This window comes from Leopardus geoffroyi, chromosome C3 (assembly GCF_018350155.1).
Source record: "Leopardus geoffroyi isolate Oge1 chromosome C3, O.geoffroyi_Oge1_pat1.0, whole genome shotgun sequence".
In the NCBI taxonomy this organism is placed as follows: domain Eukaryota; kingdom Metazoa; phylum Chordata; class Mammalia; order Carnivora; family Felidae; genus Leopardus; species Leopardus geoffroyi.
Window position 1 is genome coordinate 28,149,171 of NC_059338.1, and position 18,331 is coordinate 28,167,501.

Genomic DNA, 18,331 nt, shown 5'->3' on the forward strand with positions numbered 1-18,331 from the left:
AAGAGCGCCCTCCACCGCTGCTTCTCTCCACCTCCAAGCTTGAAATCCTATTTCCTCTTTGCAGTCCTCCGTTTGGCTTCCGCTCTCTCACCTAGTCTTTCACTGGGTAAATGTGGGTTGATCCGTCAGGCTGGATCCTGAGGGGGAGCCTCTCCCGGCATCCAGGGAGAGAGGCAGGGTGCTACTGTCCTATTACAAAGTTGACTTCACACAATGGAAATTCAAATTGTGCTGTAAGCAATTTCTGAGGCCATACCCCCCCCCCCCCGCCCCCGCCCCCGGGCAGCCCTGGCGTCTCCGCGGTAGGCGAGGAAGGGCTCCGCCGCGGACTTGCGGCTCTTCTCCCCGGGCTCTTCAGTGCCACCACCTACTGTGTGGCTGCGGCTTCTCGGCCAAAGTACCATCCAGGGGCCGTTTCCATTGCAAACTGCTCACGATACCCACCTTAAAGGGATGTCTTAAGCATTAAGAAACCAGCATGTGTGGAAAACCGTGTCGTTTAATAAATGGGAGTTTCCTCTCCACCTCCTGCCAGACTCTCCCCCCTCCTCCCATTTTCCTTGTCGCCTCCCCAGGCTTCCTCCCCCCCACCCCCCCACCCCCTTCTATTTTCCACCTGTAACTTCTCCCAAACATGCCCCTCTTCCTCATCAACGCTTTAGGCTCAGAAGCCTCTGCCCTCCAGGTGGCCTTACTTGGAGGACGGCGTGGGGAGAGGGGCTCGGAGATCCCAAATGCCTACAGGGGCTCCTGAGGCCAATAATGGAGCCTTGAGCCGCAGTTGGGCTCCGGAGGTTGGGAGAGGGAGCTGGCTCAGGGGTGACAGCCCATGTCGGGTGGGGACGATGACGTCCCGCACTGGGTCCGACTCTCCCCGACCGGGAGCAGCAGCCGTGACCTTGAGCGGGAGGCGGGGGCGCGGAGGGGACCAGTCCCCGCAGGTCCGCCCCGCCCCGGCCCGGCCGGCCCCGCCCCCCGCGCGCCCGCGTCTCCTCCCCTCACTGCAGCGCTCGCCGCGCTCGCCCAGCCATCAGCGGCCTCCCGCCGCCGCCTCGGCGCAGACTGCTAAGCTCAGCAAGTCTTGCGGCAAAGGCACTTCGGACCGAGTTGGGGCCGGCGCGGAGCGGGGACTCCGGGCCCCGGGGGAACGGACGCCCCTGCTGCACCGTGGCCGGCGCCGCGCCCTCGCAGCCCTCCGCCCCCTCACTTCGGAGACCCGGGTTCCCTCTTGCTTGGCCGCTCCCGGTAAGTCCGTGCCCCACCCCCCACCCCTCCGCGCCCGTGGGGGGCACCGACTCCCCCTCCAAAGTTTCTCTGCCTGGGGCGGGTTTTCCGCTCCTGGGCCGAGGGGCCGCGGGGCGGGACCTGGCTCCCGGGGGTGGGGGGAGGGTGGGGTCCGGGAAGTTCGGGGCCAAAAGGGGGCCGGGCGCCCGCACCGTCCTTCCGGGGGAGTTTGGACGCGTCCAGGTGGAAGGTTCGTTTTGGGAAGCTGGCCCCGAGGGGCGAGGAGCCGGCTGCTCTGCGGGTTTGGGGCGGGAGGAAGGAGCAGCTTTCCTCCCTGGGGCTCCGGGGGATGAGGTGCGGAGGGCTGCGGCCGGACGACGTCCCCGGAGCCCTGGGGCTCTGCGACCCGGTCGCTTCTGGACGTCCCCATCTACCCCCCGCCATGGCCGCCGGGGGCGTCTCCAATCCAGCTTCTTTAGCCCCCGCCTCACGCCTCGGGGACCCCCCCCCCTCCCCGGCTCCGCCGTCGTGGGAAGGAGAAGGAGGGTCTGCGGGCTTTGGAGGCAGAGACCCTGGCTGGGGAGCGGCTGGGGGGGACAGACTACAGGGACTTTCTGGAAGGGAGGGTCGAGAGGAACTGGGACAGGGACGCGAGAGGGGGATGGGAGCACCCCTCGCCTCTCTCCAAATCTCATGACTCAGCACGACCTAGGACGTCCCGTCCCTGCTTCAGCCCTCCTCCCCAGGGCTGGGCTCCTAGACCCAGAAAGTGCAGACAACCCCAGCCGGCTATTCTGGACTCCTTCATTTACCTTCCCGATTTGGGGTCGCCCCTTCCCCTGCCTCTGTTCAGGCCCACCTCTCTCAGGACACGGGGGCTTTTTTTTTTTTTTTTTTTTTTTTTTTTTAACTAAAAAGAGAGAGGATTTATCCTTCTACCCCATTATCTCAGTCTCTCCCCCATTCTCTTTTCCCCCTTTTCATTCCCACATTCCACAAGTGCCTCCCGGACACCCCAGCCCGTGGCGTGGGGGTGGGAGGGTCTCCGAAGCCCTGTGTCTCCCTCTGCAGCATCCTCCCCTTCTTCACTGTAAGGTAGAGAAGTGTTCTGGCTGCTCTCTCCTGTGGCAGCAGAAAGGAGCGCAAGGACAGAAGCGGTGGTCCAGGAGGGGGCGCTGCAGTGGGGAGACAAGGGCAGAGTCCTGATGGGGTGGGTGGTGGGTGGACCCAGATAGGAATGGGGTGGGCAGGGGGATGAGGAAATCCTTAGGCTCCTAGGCTCCGTGTACCCAGAGAGACGGGAAGGTGGGCCAAGGTCTGACCTGGAGAGCTGGAGGGTGCCCCTCCTCCTCTCCCGCTGCGGCTGCCCTGAGGGGGTCCCCCGTGTGTAATAATTATCCTCAACCTGAGCCGTCCAGCTCTTGGTAACCTGGGCACTTCATCAAGAGGGTGTGACCGTGAGGAGAAGGATAGCCCGCAATCTTTCTAAGTCGTCTCCCCCTGCTTAGGTACAAGTGCTGACTTTGGGCTGCTAGAAACATCTCTGTGTCCACCAGAAGTGCCAAAAGTAGAGCCGTGCCCTGTGCCCCTAAGACAAGGCCAGAGGGGCAGGTGGGAGGGGTAGGGTGGTTCTGATGCAGTGGGACGTGCCTGATGAGCAGTGGCCTGGCAGGCACTGCCAGCTGCAGCCTGTGTCAGGGCCCCAGAGGTGAGTCAGCGTCAGGGGTCCACACCAGGCAAATTGAGGCCTGGGCCAGGGAGCCCAGCCCCAACCCTGCTTCTCTTCCCCATGACCCTGGGAATGACTAGTGCCAGCTGAACCTTCAGTCCTGGGCTTCTCTCCTTGGTGCAGCCAGCTGCTGTCCTGCTTGGCACTTAGATCATTGGCTTCATCCTCTAGGACACCTCTGGGGGGACTTGCTTTTTCTGGGGACCTCTTGGGCTTGACCCAGGCCCACTCTCCATGACTTGCCCAAGGAGGAGCTGAGGAGCTTCTGGAAAGCTAAGAAAGGGAAGGCAGAGATAAGTATTCTATTCCAGAGTCACATAGACCTGACTTGCTGTCTCTAGGAGGAAGAGACCCGAGGTCATTCTCCCTTTCACCCTCAGTCAACTTCCAGGCAGATGTGACAGGAATGTCCCTGGCACTGCAGAGAAGTGGGGTGGGTGGGCTTTGGAGGTGGCTGGAGAATTCTCTTCCCTGCTCTCCCTCAGCCAGTATTCCCCAACCCCAGGCAAGCCTGATATCGAAGGACCCATTGCCTCTACCTGGACTCTGTCCTCTCTCAGCTGAGTCTCCTCTTTTCTCCACTGACCCTGTAGAGTCTGTGCGGCCCTCTCAGGAGAGTAGATTGAGGGGCAGCGGGTGGTCTGGGATCCAGGGTGTGGGAGGGACAGTGAGGATGGAGGGGGAGGACGTTGGGGCTCAGTGGGCTAGAAGAGCGACTCGTTGTCCCCTTCCTTGGACAGAAACATCCTCAGGGATAGTCAAAGGCTGTGGACGGTAGAAATGCTGTTTCACTTGGCTTTGGGATTTGGGCTTTCCTGATCTCAGTTCTAGCTGAAGCTGGATTGTTTCTCTTGAGCGACACACACAAAAGGTTCAGGTTGATGGAGATGATTTTTGAGAACTGGAGTGACAGGCCAAAGGGAACTATAGAGTATTCACTCATTACAGGGTAGTGGTTAAAATAGGAGGCAGCAAACCCACAGGCTTGGGTTCATAATCCTAATTACAAAATGTGTGCCTTTATCAATTCATATTTAATATTTATTAAATAGATATTTATTGGGGGGCAACAGATATTTATTGGGGAGCACCTACTATGTGAGCACCTACTATGTGCATTGTTTTAGTCACTGTGGATACAGCAGCGAACAGACCACAGTCCCTGCCCTTGTGGATTTTGCATTCCAGCCAGCCTAGGCAAATTGCTTAGCTACTGTGAGCATCGGTTTCTTTTTCTTTTTTTCTCTTCATTTTTTTAGTAATCTCTACACCCAACACTTGAACTTACGACCCTGAGATCAAGAGTCTCGTGCTCTACCGACTGAGCCAGCCAGATGCCCCTGAGCCTCAGTTTCTACATTCATTCAACTGTTAGCTTTTGAGAGTCTACTCTGTGCCAGGGGTATGTTAGGCACTGGAGATTCAGTTGGGAACAAAACAGACCTGGTTTCTGCCCTCATGGCACTTACAGTGGAGTGAATGACACACAGAATTAAACAGACGTATAATTCATCACAATTGCAACAGCTGTTAGGAGGACATACAGGGTGGTTCAAGACCGTGCAGTGGAGTGACGTGACCAGGTCTGGAAGGTTTCATCTGTATATCAGAAGTAATAATACTTACCCCACAGGGTAGTAAGCATTCAATAAATGATAACAATTAATATGGCCCACTGGACAGATACAACCCTAAATTCTGTACCTGAATAATCATCATACATGCAACAAGTTGATTATTCTTCCTCCACTAGGTCAGAGAAGCCAGTCCTAGGTTCTCATGAGAACGGGGAGTCTGTGATGGATAGTATAGTTTAGTGAAATGTCAAGTCATAGAGCCAGTATAGTGACTCTAGCCAGATTGCCTGGGTCCCTCCTGCTTTTGTCACTCATCCTGACTTTGGGCAAGTTAACCGAATTCTGCTTTTCAGTCTGCCCATCTGTAGAGTGGAGCTAAAATTCCTACCTATGACATAGGTTGTATTTGGTGAGGATTAAATGAATTAATTCCTGTCAAGGGTTTAAAACAGCGCCTACCACATGGTCAAGGCCATGTAAGTGTTTTCCTTCATTATGATGTCACCTACGGGCCCTCCTAGCCCTTTCGCTGCCCACAGACAAGACTCTTCCTTGGGTTTCCCCACTGGAGGGAACACTTTCCACCTCTGTTAATCTTAAAAACTCAAAGGAATGAGCTGCTATAACTTCTTCTATGGCCATTCCAGCATTTCTTCCCTCTGACGTTCAGGCAGTTTTTTATGCCTGACGAAGCCGTATTTTGTCAAAGCTTCATTTCTGGGAAGGACTTGTCTCAGCAGTACTTCCTTTTCATCCCTGGAACTGATAGTTCAGGGTAGTAGCCAGAGTGATGGGTATATTTGGATCTGGGCCCAGAGGGACCTGACCACTCATTGCGAGTTGGCTGCAGGGAGCACCTGGCTGCCAGCCCCTCTTCTCCCCCCACCCCCCAACACAAAGAAGTCTCAGCTTCAGGAAGGGGTCTAAAATTAAACATCAGGAAGGATGCCCCAAATACATGGTAGGCAAGAGAGGTTCTAAAAGCTTCCTCCCTGGATAATTTCCAGACTAGGACAGACTTCCCCACCTGTCTGGTCAAGAGACCATATGACTGAATGCCAGGGATGGGGAGGTCGAATTCTTAGGGAAGTAGGCTATGAGTTGTTCATTCTGTTATAATAGTCACTGAAACTCAGAAGGTTTGGTGCCACCAGGCAGCTCCCAAATTGGGGGTTAGGAACAAGAAACGAAGAGGACAGCCCTGCCGTCATAAAGTCAGAAGAGGCCCTTTTTTGACCATTTCGTCCAGGGCCTCAGGATTTCAGCGTTTGCTATAGGCAACACTCACCAGCAGGTGTAAGAAATGGCATAGCCAGAATGTACCGACTGGGCACCAAGCAACACTGCCGTCACTCACCGAGCCTGCTTCTTTTTCCAGCTCCCCCCTTCAGTTCCCCTTTCTGTAATGAGGCTTTTCTGTCTCTCATCACTGCGGGCCTTAGTACCACAGAGGCCTCACAGCAGCCATCACGGTCCCATTTTATAATAAAGAGGCAAAGGCCCGGAGAAGTTATGTGACCGGTTTAAAATCTTGCACCATCAAGAGGTAAGAGCAAGGTCTCGAACCCAGATCGTAGACTTTGGGGGTCTTTCCAGACCACTGTAGCTAATTGGTCAAAGCTTCTCCCCAGTGAGCCTCCCCTCCCCAGTTCCCTCTCACCAGCTCTGTCTAGAGTGTGGAACTGGCCAACATGGTCAGGGGTCCTCAGTGTCATCAGTGCTTTGAGTAGAAGCAGGGAACCAGTAATTAAAATCAGGTAGCAGACTTTTACAAAATCAGGCAGTGATCCTTTGGAGAAATGGAATCAGCTCTCCCTCTCTGGTGTTGGGTTTCCTTGGGACTTGCCGTAAGGGCTCAGGCATCTTCAGGAGCACCTGCTCTGAAGCAAGGAGGAAAGAACCATCGTGGGTGGAGCAGAGCAAATGATGGGGCACTTGGGGAATCTGCCCCCAGCCTCAGACAGCCTTATCTGAATGGGGTGCTGGCATAATCGGCACCCAAAGCCTCTGCAAGTTCCCATTTTGGTAGAGTTTTCTTCCGAAGCCCAGCAAGACATAGGCTTGTGTACATGTGTGCGTGTCTAGTTGGTATCTGACTGCTTCTCTTCTTCAGAGAGTCCAGGATTGAGAAGTCAAGACCCCCATGGACTTAGAGCCCAGCACTCAACCCTCTCATAGAGGGGCAACTGGAGTCCAAGCACTGTCTGAGCCAGAGCACATTGTTCCTGATTTCCTCCTCTCTTCCTTTTCCTTCCACTTCCAATTCAGATGGACTCAGCACCTGTTCTGTAAGAAGCACAAGGGATTAAAAAGGGAGGTCAGAAGAACCACATATCTTCCATCGTCCTGGGAGCTCCCCAAAGTCAGAGCATGGGGCTCCTCCTCTACTGGGTCCCCCCACTTTACACCTAGAGTGGAGCTCTGTTGCCAGGGTCATTTGTGATGGCTGGGTGCACGGTGACTGGGTTCCCAGAGCTCCCCAGCCCCAGGATAGCTGCCTGGCCAGGACCAGATTTCCCTCAGCCCTTGGGGCCTTCTTCACTTCCTCCCTCTGCAAAGAAACCGAGAAACCCAAGGGGTTCATCACTGGAAGGTCTGGGACTAGGGTAGGGCAGTAGCTGAGCAGCGAGTCAGGGAGGCTCCCCTGAGGCATTTGTGAGGACCAGGTGCCTCTGGGTGGGACAAGGAGTCCTCAGGCCATGGAGACCCCTGGCAGGGCTTCCCATAACTGGGTTGATGCCGAAGCTCTGGAATTTAGCGATTAGAGAACATTGCAGTTGGAGGTGACATTCACCCATTACAATTATTCCATACTTACTGTTGAACGTAACTGTGAGCTTGGCAGTAGGGAGCCGGGAAAACTGAAAAGAATGGAGGATTGGGACAAGGGGGCCTCTTGGCTGGAGGATGGGGGTGGGGCGGGGAGAAACTTAACCCTTTCCATGCCAGGCCGACTGAGGAGATGACCTGGAGGGGAGACGAAGTGGGGTCGAGGCCCAACAGCCCACTGCAGATGCAGGAGGTGACTGCAGTCAAATCAAGGAGGCTCACCCCTGCTTTCTACATGATCCTTTAGTATCTTGTTCCCCGAAGTGATTGGGGAAGAAGCTTTTATGCTATTTATAGAAAGGAATTCCTCTCTGATGTCTAACCTTAGCTTTTCCTGCTTTAGCCCAACTTCATATCCCCTGACTCCTCCTTGGAGAGGAGGAGACCCTGACAGGTGGCATGAGGGTGTTCTGGGGAGAGGGCATGGGCTACCGGTGGTAGAGGTCCCCGAGCACCCTCTCTGTCTCTCATCTGTCTCTCATTTGGAGAAAAGCATGCTTAGTAAACACATACCCCTTTATCCCTATCCTCCTTGGGGCTGCTTGGCTCTCCATTTTCATTGTTAGCCATGGATCCCTTATTGTGCCAACTGACATGGATCAAAGTCACAGGCCCAATGAGGGGGGTCTGAGATTAGATGCCAGAACCTTTGGGTTCCTGTGTTCCACCCTGTCTGAGGAATGTATAGAGGATGAACAAGAGGCTAGTGGTTAAGTGCTCTGAGATCCTGGGGAAGGAGACCTGGGGGCTGAAATCCAGCCTCACCACTAGGAGCCAAGGAAAATTAGAAGTAAACCCCAGGAAACACAGGGTGGCTGCGGCTGGGATTGGGGTTAGCAGGAAACTTGGAGTTAATTGAGGGGAGGTAAGAGGGCTCCCTCTCCCAGTTTGACTCTCCCATGAGGAGGAAAAGGCATCACTTTAATAAGGCTGCCCTGGTTCCAGATCAATCCTGGCATTGCAGGAGGCAAATGGGGGAAGCACAACGGAGAAATTGGATTAGCTCTTTGATGCTGAGAACTGCACTTGCTGCTGTAGGAGGCAGGGGAGAAGCGAAGGCTGAGCCTGTGATTGTTAGCTCAGCCCCCCAGGGTCAAGGGCTTCCCAGGGAGACCCCGGCCCCCAGCTCCTGCTGGTGGAAGAGTAGCAGAGGTACCCAGGGGTAACAGACAGTAACAGAGCCAGATCGTCACCCCTGCAGAGGCTGGGAGGTGTCCTCAGCCTTCCCCGGGGATAAAGACGGTGAGCCCCCAAGGCATGGGAAGGAGAGGTGAGGGGGGAGGCGGAGAGAAGATGCCCAACACCCCCTGGGTCCATGGCCCACAGTTGCGTGTTCTGCAGGGCATAACCGAAACGGCATGTGTGTGGCAGGGAGTCATATAGCCTAGGTTTAGGTCACACCTGCCACGTTCTGCCTGTGTCTGGGCAAGTGCCTTAAACTGTCTGAGTTTCAGGGTTCTCATCTGAAAATGGAGACAGTAACACACAAGGGATATGGCCCATGGGAAGATTACACGAGATGTCCTAGAACAGCCGTTCTCAAAGTGATCTGTGGACCCCTGGGAGCCCCCAAGAATTGTTCAGGGGGAGCCATAACGTCCAAACTGTTTTCAGAATAACCCTAAGGTGGTTTGCCGTTTTTAACGTGTTGGCAGTGATGGTCCTAAAGCAATGGGTTGAACTGCTCGTACCTCAGTGTGGATCAAGGTCGGGCACCAAACCGTTCTAACCAATGGATTCTTCTGCATCGCACAACTGCTAAATAAATAAATAGATAAATAAATGCCAGTTTCACTTAAGACTTCCTTTAATGAAGTAGCAAAGATTATAAATTTTTATTAAATCTTCACTCTTGAGTGCACGTCTTTTTAATGTTCTTTGTGAAGAAATGAGAAGGGTGCAGAAAGCCCCTCTCGTTGTAGAGCTTGTGATATTTCACCTCCTTTGTAGATGAAAACAGTGAGTCTCAGAAAGGTGAAGTGAATGTCCCCAAGGTCACACTGCTAGTGGGCAGCAGAGTCCACATCCAGACTCTGTCCCCAGTGCCACAGTCCCCCAGGCTGCACATCTGTGGACGGGGGTGGGGGGCGGTCAGGCTGGACTGTGATAGACGGCTGCACAGGCAGCTATTCACAGTCCTCTATGTAGAACTGGTCGTGCTGGTAGCGTCTGGGCACTCGTTCAGTCCACACAGCTCTGGGGATGCAGAGCAAACCCGGATCTCAGTCCCTCCCAGAAGTAAAATCTCACAAATGAGGACTGGCAGTGCTTCCCTGTCTTGTGTAGGGGACTTAAAGCCCCTATTGGACAGGCCCTCCAAGGACCACCTGGTGGGAAGGAAAATCAGTCCTTAACAGGAACCCCTAAGAGTGAGGAAGTTCTTTGTGTCTAGCCATATTCTTCCTGCTGTTCTGAGTACCCGTTTCCTCTTATAATTCATCCTTCGCTGCCTCCTGCCAGGTGAGTCTGGGGCTCCATGTATACAGTCCGGCAGCCACAGAGGAGCTGCGAGCTGGGAGCAGAGTTATGGGCTCTGTCTTCCTGGACAACTGTCTGTTGTAATTAAGAGTTAGCACCCTGATCTTAGAGGCCAGGAGGTAACTGCTTCTCCCTCAGGAAGAACAGGCAGCCTTCATTGTCTCTTCCGTGGCTTTTGTGGCTTGGGCACTGAGAGAATGTGGTTGGTTCATCCTGGGAGGACAAGTGGAGGGCAGGGCAGGGAGACTCTGGAGGACAGTGGAATAGCCACCTTCAGACGAGGTCAGGTGTCTGCACATGTACATCTGGCCCAACAGGGAACACTCGTCTCTCAGCTCTTCAGCAGCCACATGGCTGGGTAATTGATTATCCTGGCACATAGCTCCTTTCCCGGCTCAGCCATCCTGTGCTGCCCATCATAGACCAGGAATGGGGGAAGACTGAGACATAGTAAAAGATGGAAGCCTCCCTGATGAGAGGGTCACCTGAGCAGTTTGTCCTTTCCTGGACATTGAGACCCTGGACACTGTCCTATGGGGTCATTGAGCTAAAGCAGGATTGGGTCCCTGATTCTCCACTCTCACAGTCCCACGAATGTATTTTTCTCCCTCTGGCTCTTCCTCTCTATCCAGGAGATGTATTGGAAACCGACCCTGGGCTTGGCGGCCAGTGGGCAGGGACAACTCGACAGTAAATTTGGAAGTTCACAGACACAGGATAGGGCAGCCTCCATAGGGCAGGTTGGCACCCCTCGGACTCTCAGTTTGGGACACAGAGCTCTGGCCTTTAACAAGCTAGGCGGATTCCCAAAACAGCCCCTCCCAGGGTCCATCCCATCACCCTACTTTCAGAGAGCATTTCTTGCTTGTCTCTTGTCTGGGGATTGTGACACCCCAGAGCACTTGGCTCAGAGGAGGGAAGATTCACAACTTCACATAAACACACAGATGCAAACCTACCACACATACACACAGCTCTTGGCAGGTTGCCTGTGGGCAGTGGGGCCTCCCTCTCACATTCCTTGGAAATTGAGAATGAAATTGGATCTGAGACCAATCTTCAGGTTGGAGAAGACTTCTCCAGCTGACATGTGGTCTCTCTTTCCCACCACGTGCCACTTCCCTTCTTGGCTCAGAAGTGCTCTGGGCAGGGTCCTAGGCTGGGGTCTGGCTTGGGGGCATGGCCGCTGTGTGGTCTCCTTGCAGACTTTGGACCCATGGTTTCTCCTATAACTATTGCTGCCTTTCCAGGCCCTGTGACAGCTGCCATCTGTGATTAGGAGCTAATGCAGGTGAAGCCTGCTTGGCTGTGGCTGTTAGCTTAGACCTTTCTGGAGGCAGCATTGATGGGGGACTGTGGTGCTCAGAAGCAGGAGACTTGGTGGAAGGTGAATGAGACAGTGTGTCTGGGGCCAGGGATTGGGGCACCTGTCACCGCCCTAGTAGATGTGGGGGACAGAAGTGATGTGGGGGAGGTGGGGGCGGGGAGAGAGAGAGATAAGAGAGCATATAGACTCATTAAATACTTTCACTAATGACTTTAGGTGAAGGGCTCACCTAAAGCAAAGGGCTGCTTCAAGTGTACGTACCCCATAGTGATAAGACTCTTTTCTATGCCCCAATTCTCTAGAGAAGGAAAAGTTGTGACATTGCCTCCCTCAGTGTTAGAGCCAGGGCAAGAAGCTGGGACCCCTAGCATTGCAGGGGTTACATAGGTCACTCCTCCACAGGCTCCCATTCATTCATTTATTTATTCATTCACTCATTTGTGCAACAGCCATTCATGTGCAAGGCTGCAGTGGTGATAAAGACAGAGCAGACACAGTCCCTGCCCTCATGACCTTTATAGTCTGAGGGAAGAAAGGCACTGAAGACAAGAAACACACAATTGATTATTGAATTACAATTATGATAATTGATGTGAGGTAAAAAAGAACTCAACGCTCCTAGAGTTTATAACGGGGGCATCTAGCAGGGTGGGAAAAGTGGGTATGTGGCCACCATGATTCATGAACTGTGGAGGAGCCATAGGCACTCCTGGGCCTTCTCTTGGGACTTCAGGTCACTCCCTGGCATTGCCAGGGAGCTGGGAGGCAGGCTCTGCGTTGTGGAGGGCAAAAGAGAGTCTAACTCTGCCTCTAATTCCCCTGGTGACCCTGAGTTTGTCATTTTTCTCTCTTTGTATTTGTTCATTCCTCTGTAAAGTGGAGATATTTGACTAGAAATCCCTGCAGTCCCTTCTTAGGGTCCCAGAAAAGCATTAGAGGTTTTCAAAGGCCAAACTATAGTTCTTCCTCTGCAGACTGAGAAAGGAATTCAGGAACAGGGATGAGACAGCTCCTTGGCCACTGATTCCAGTGATCAGCAGAGAGACAGAGAACAAGCCCAGAGCCAGGGGACCATGGTTCTTTGACATCACAAATGGAGGAGTGAGCATGACAGGTGTGTCCCCAGAGTGGTTGGAATCAGGGATGGAGATATAAGAGGAGAAGGTCTCTGTCATTTCACCAAGGTTAGGACTAGAGCAAGGGTTGGAAACTGAAGCAAGCAGGGTTTAGTAAGTTCGACATTAGGCAGCACTTTCTTGCTGGTTGCACTGAGACGTGGTAGGCAATCAAGGGGATGAAGAGAGAGTGTCAGAGAGATGTTCCAGAAAAGCAGGGAAAAAGCTTTTCTGAGGGAGTGTTTGTGTGGAGGTGGAGGCAGGAGTAGATAGATGACCTTACGAAGTCTCTCCCTCAGACGAGTCCATGGATCTTTTCTTCCGTTGCCACTGATGTCAGCACTGTCTGGATGTCTGTGAGAGGAAGATGTCAGGTCTTCTTGGAAATGAGTTTTTGAGCATAAACTATCCCCAGTTCACATCTCTCAATGACACATGTGGCTAACTGCAATTGTCACACTCAATCAAATCGAGCCCAATTACACCTTTGCTCTCTTGTCCTGCTGTAATATAAATATGGCTTCTGAGAAGTGTATTAGTTGCTGGCAATATGAGGCTGGGTTTGGGGGCTAAGGAAAGCTAGGTGCTTCATGTTTCAGACCCAGAAACAAGGACTGGAGATGAGCTCCTTGAGGGCATGGGATTGGCCTTCTCAGAGGACCCTGCGGTAGTCCTGTCTCTAAAAACAGGAGATGGATCAGATGCCATCTCCCCGATTCTTTGTGTCCTTGGGCTTTTTTGTTGTTATTACCCATGGTCACAGGCTCTCCATGTGTATGTAGGTAGGGGGAGTATTGCAGTCATCCATGTGTCTGCCTGCAGATTACAAAAGGTCCAATGAAACCCTGCCCCCCACTCCCAGTGAGGAAGATGCTTTGCATCTTTAATGATTCATGGTGTCAGAAAGGCAATCTAGAACATGAAGGATTTCAGGTAGATACAAAGAGGAATTTCTGAACAGTAAATGTGGTTAGACACGGTGACAGAAGAGCAAACAGATGGCGAGATCTCCAAAGAGAAGACAGTCTCTGTGGTGCCTGTGGCTCAGTTGGTTAAGCATCTGACTCTTGATTTTGGCTCACGTCCTGATCTCGGTTCATGGGGCTGAGCCCCATGTCGGGTTCTATGTTGACAGTGTGCAGCTTGCTTGGGATTCTCTCTCTCTGTCCCTCCCCCACTCTCTAAGTAAATGAATAAATAACCATTAAAAAAAGAAGAAAGTCTGGGACAGGGTAGATATTTATAAAGGATAGATTGACCACCAAGATTCTGTCTATCCCAGGGTTTATGAGTGTGGATATAGACATGCTGGAAAGAGTTGACTGTGTGCACAGTTGTTATAGTTGACTTGTATTCAATGAGTGCATCATAGCATGGGAGGAAAAGAGGAAGAGGAGGAGTAGGGTGGGGAGGAGGAAGAGGAACAGAGTAATGCTGGACATAATAGGGCTTGGGAGAGTGAAAGTCTCTTCTTTATCAGTGTTAGGATGACGTCTCTGAGGTGAGGGATGGTGTGTGTGTGTGTGTGTGTGTGTGTGTGTGTGTGAGTGTGAACTCAGCATCAGGAGACTTCCCTTATGAGAGTCAAACCTGCAGCAGAGTATACAGATGTCTGCTACCATGTGGGCTGTCCATGGAATTTGCATGTCATTCTTGTGCAGGGGCCATGCTAATCTTCTCTGTATCATTCCCATTTTAGTATATGTGCTGCCAAAGTGAGCACATGGGCTGTCCATTTAAATTCAGGGTGCTGTGCATCCCTTGCTAAAACAGCTTCTTTGTTTGTTTTGTTTTAAGTAGGCTCTGTGTCCAATGCTGGGCTTCAACTCATGACTCCTGAGATCAAGAGTTGCGTGCTCTACTGACTGAACCAGCCAGGTGCCCCTAAAACAGCTCCTTGTATGTGATCCATTCACACATGCTGAACATTTGCTTTGCCACCAAGCCACTATCACTCAGCCTCAATACTGAAGAGAGTAAAGATCTAGGGATCTTGTGAAGAACATGGCTTCCAGATTTTTTCAGTATGGACTCCAGTTTGGGGCTCAGGCTAGACTCAACTCCTTTTTAACACAATCCTGACAGTGTTTTTTTAATTACACACACACACACACACACACACACACACACACACACACATCCCTCCCTCCCCCACTTGACTCCAAGAACCACAGAAGGATCACAGTCATAATTCTGGACTTTGGAGGTATGACCTTGAAAAATCCTGATGCCCAGCCTCCAGGCTTATGGCAGAACCTTTCAAAATCACCCCACATCTTCTAAAGATTCTCCTATTAATCCACATAGTCTCCAAATTTCTCTTGGCCTTCCCTTTGGTGACTTCCTTCTTAGAAAGTTTCCCCATGGAAACTTTGAAGCTGACCAGTATAGTCATGGTTGTTTTTTTTTTTTTTTTTTCTCTCCCTTTTAGCTTCTCTGAAAGGACCTGTATCTCAGTGTCTTAAAATCAGGGGGCCATACCCTGCTCAAGGGTAGGGATAGTACACTGCCCCCTTTCCCACGCTCATATGCCTGTTTATGCCTTTAGAATTAGTCTCTGACTCCTTCATGTAAATGGTCTCCTGGATTATATTATCAACTTCCTCCCAAATCCCCCATAACACCTTTACAATGCTAGAGGCATGTCAACAATGCTTCTTGGCTGCTTGAGAGGGGAGTTTCAGCACCACGGACAGAGCACTGCACTTGTGCGCGTGCTCTGTCTCCAGACTGGATGGTCACAGGCTAAGTCCTGACTTTCCAATTTTGGAGATAGAGGCTGGGATGAGAAGATAATTGGTGTTGTGAAGAATTGTTATCACATTTTATTGACTGCAAGACCCTGGCCAAGCCACCTCTTCTTCCTGAATCCCACTTTTTACTCTATAAAATGAGAGGAATGAATTCCAAATATGCTATTAGCCTGACTGTCTATAATCATCTTTCACAAGAGGTCTTTAAAAGTAGCTTTGACACACATGACCTAGGTTAGGGGAGGTCCAGTTTAGCTTGTAGGTTATAGGAATACATGACCTCGGGTCTTGGAATCCACTGAGTCTCCCAAACTCAGTGACTGGCATCTCCCTCCAGCTTGCTGAAATGTTTAGCACAGGGACATCTTCCCTGTAATATTTGTTATTCCAGATACCTCATTGCCCACTCCACTCATAGGCAAAATCTTTCCTGGGTTGGTGGGAAGGGAGGGCTTTTGTGGCATGGTGCAGTCTGTTACACGAAACTTAACTGAAGATAGATAGAGTACTGCCATGAAGCTGGAGCTGATTAGGCATCCCTGGAGGGGAGGGGCTATGTAGGAATGAGAGTGAAGAATCTAGTCTTCTCTGCACTGGCAGGTCAGCAGGGTGTTAGAACTGAGCCCCTCCCTCACTTGTGGGAGCTGCAGTGGGAGTTCTTCTTACAACTGGAGGAATGGCTGCATAGATTGGCATGGGGCCCAGTGTGGGGGTAGGGTGGGCAGAGACTGGAGGCTCTTCAGAGCCCTGAGGGCTGGGGGAGTCTGCCTGTGATGGTGGGAGAGAAGATAGAGTGCCAGACCATGGCTGTGTCCTTATGTGCCTGTAGTAGGGCTACACCACCTTTTCAGCCCCTTGGTTCATCTGAATGGGGTCAGTCCTTTTCTTGCAGGCCCCAGAAAATCCTGCAGACAAAAGAAGCTCTTCTTTTCTATTCTCCAGTTCCTTCGTTTTTCATCTTCCCCACTTATATATTGACCACTATATACTTGACCACCATATATTTCACTAAACTGATAATCCGAACACTCCTTGTTTCCCTGTCCAGGGCACTTAGCGTCGGGGAGAATGTGTAACAATCATCCTTTGGGTGATGAGAGAAGCAGCTCAGGCTCTACTTACTGGGTGGGATCACTTGAAACTCTCCATAACTTACCTTACACAAAAGGGAAATTCCAGACAATATTCAGGTTACCTCCTATCTCTTCTTTGGGTTCTTCTCCCTTTAGAGATGTCAAGTCCTACCAGCTGTTCTATGCTACCCAGTCCTCGCCACTCTTCCAGGCCTGCTAATCTCATCTCCCTTCCCCTAGCCCTGAAAACAGTGTCTTATTCTGTTATAATATGAATAATGTCTTATTCTGCAGCCCCAGGCACAGATTCAAACTGCTCCTCTGCTGAACATGGCACTCCTCCCAACAAAAAGGCATCTGCATGTTGAATAGGCAGTGATGCCTACCCAGAAAAGGCTGGATAAATAACGATGGGATTCCAGGCATGGTGAAGGCTGTTTGAGGAACATATTTAAGGCACTGCTTTCCTGTGTCATTTTTAACACCGGGTGGTTCACTGCCTGCCTTACCAGTGGACAAAACCAGTTCTTGGGAGTGGAGTTGGAGTCAGAGATAGAACAAGTCTCTTGCTTAGCAGAGAAGACTGGTGTTTGCATGTGTGGGTACAATATTCTTGTTGGGGGAGGGAGAATTGGGGGCTAACACTCCGAGTACCCATTGCTCAGGTCCAAGTCCTGAAAACCATTGCCCAAACAGGGAGGTGGTTTGGGGGTGCAAGGCCAGCCTGGAGGAGCAAACTGGGTCCCATAGTCTTAACTGCAGTAAGCCCAAGGCTTTGGTCTTAAAGAGAATTGATTCTACTTCTCATCTCCTACCAGACCCAGAGAGCACAAGATACATGGAGACTAATTTTGACCCACTGTTAGGAAGACAGTTCTTTTTAAAAAAAAAATTATTTATTTTATTTTTTGAGAGAAACTATGAGCAGGGGAGAGGGGCAGAGAGAGAGAGAGAGAGAGAGAGAGAGAGGGAGAGAGAATCTTAAGCAGACTCCACGCTAAGTGTGGAGCCTGACGTGGGGCTCAGTCCCATGACACTGGGATCATGATCTGAGCTGAAATCAAGAGTCAGATGCTCAACAAACTGAACTATCCAGACACCCCCAACACCCTTCAAATAGAGCAAGAATTGGTCTGTTTTGGGTGTAAACCTAGTGTCTCCATCGGTGCCTGGCACGTGGAAGATACTCAGTAAATATTTATGGAATGAATGTTGAAGGATTAGAACTGTCCAAACACTCAGTGGCTTTTCTCAGGAGACACAAGCACCTTGTCCTTAGGTACATTTCAGCAGAGGCCAGAGGCCATTTAACTGTTATGTTGCTGGAGGGGCTCCTGTCACACTGATGGCTTGGTCTTGAGGGTCTTTTCTCTTCAACTCTGAGAGTCCATGATTTTGTGATTTCTTTTGAAGGAAGGAGACCTTCAGAATAGGGCCAGGGCTGGCCTGGCAGTAGGAGTCTTTATAAGGGACACATACCCAGTACCTTTGGTCCAGCCACCTCTGTGACATCAACCTGCTGCCAAATATGCTTGTTGAACTTGATAAAGAGAGTGTGTCTATTTCTTATTTCTTGGAAATCCTTATTGTGAGGCTCATGCATTGCAGTCTCAGCTTGGCCTGTGACTTGCTGGCCATCTGTTCGGTGGGGTGATATCCATCTGACTACCCGTGCATACTTTTCAGAGGTGGGTGCTCAGTAGGACCCTAGGTGGGTGGGGGGATGGGAGAGATCTCTGGTTGCCTTCGATGGGGAATGGAGGTAGAGTGGGTGTGGGTCCCAGCTCCAGCTGCTCCCATGCTGTGTCCCTGGCGCTGGCCCTGATGAGGATGAATAATTGATGGTGACTAATGGATCATTGCTCCTGTATGAAATATTCAGCAGGGACCATGGCAGGTTTGTGTAATCAGATGTTTCATGCTGCCCTCCTGGTAGGTGTGGGGCTCCTGGGTTTCCCTGACTCTCAGAATCATGGGTGTGGGGGCACTTCCCCAAGGAGGAGTGAGTTTTGTGCAGAGGGTCCTGTGGGGCAACCTTCTCAGGGTGTGCTTTTACAGGGGAGGGGGCAGAGGCCCATAGTCCTTTATTCTGGACTTGCCTGCTTTATGGGGTGGCTACACTGTCCAACATTCAGAATGTTGGTGAATGACAGAGAGGATGGTTAGGGGTAAACAAAGGTGCAACATGCAGCCCCTGGGATATCTGAGAGGGCATGGTGGGATGCT

At 51.6% G+C, this 18,331-nt stretch overlaps 1 protein-coding gene and 1 non-coding gene across 3 annotated transcripts in view; one reads left to right on the forward strand and one right to left on the reverse strand.

The window, feature by feature from the left end:
- The first annotated feature begins 1,005 nt into the window (after positions 1-1,005).
- SYT2 (synaptotagmin 2) overlaps positions 1,006-18,331 on the forward strand; it is a 107,514-nt gene continuing 90,188 nt past the window's right edge. Inside the window, exon 1 of one of the 2 annotated variants that reach the window (XM_045456471.1) lies at positions 1,006-1,245. The gene's annotated coding sequence lies outside the window, so the exon portion shown is untranslated. Of the gene's footprint in view, positions 1,246-1,439; positions 1,475-18,331 lie in introns of those variants that run through there. The other variant, XM_045456474.1, reaches the window with a different exon arrangement.
- Positions 13,896-14,002, reverse strand: LOC123587038. The gene has a single exon (XR_006707108.1). It is a non-coding gene; the product is annotated as a U6 spliceosomal RNA (small nuclear RNA).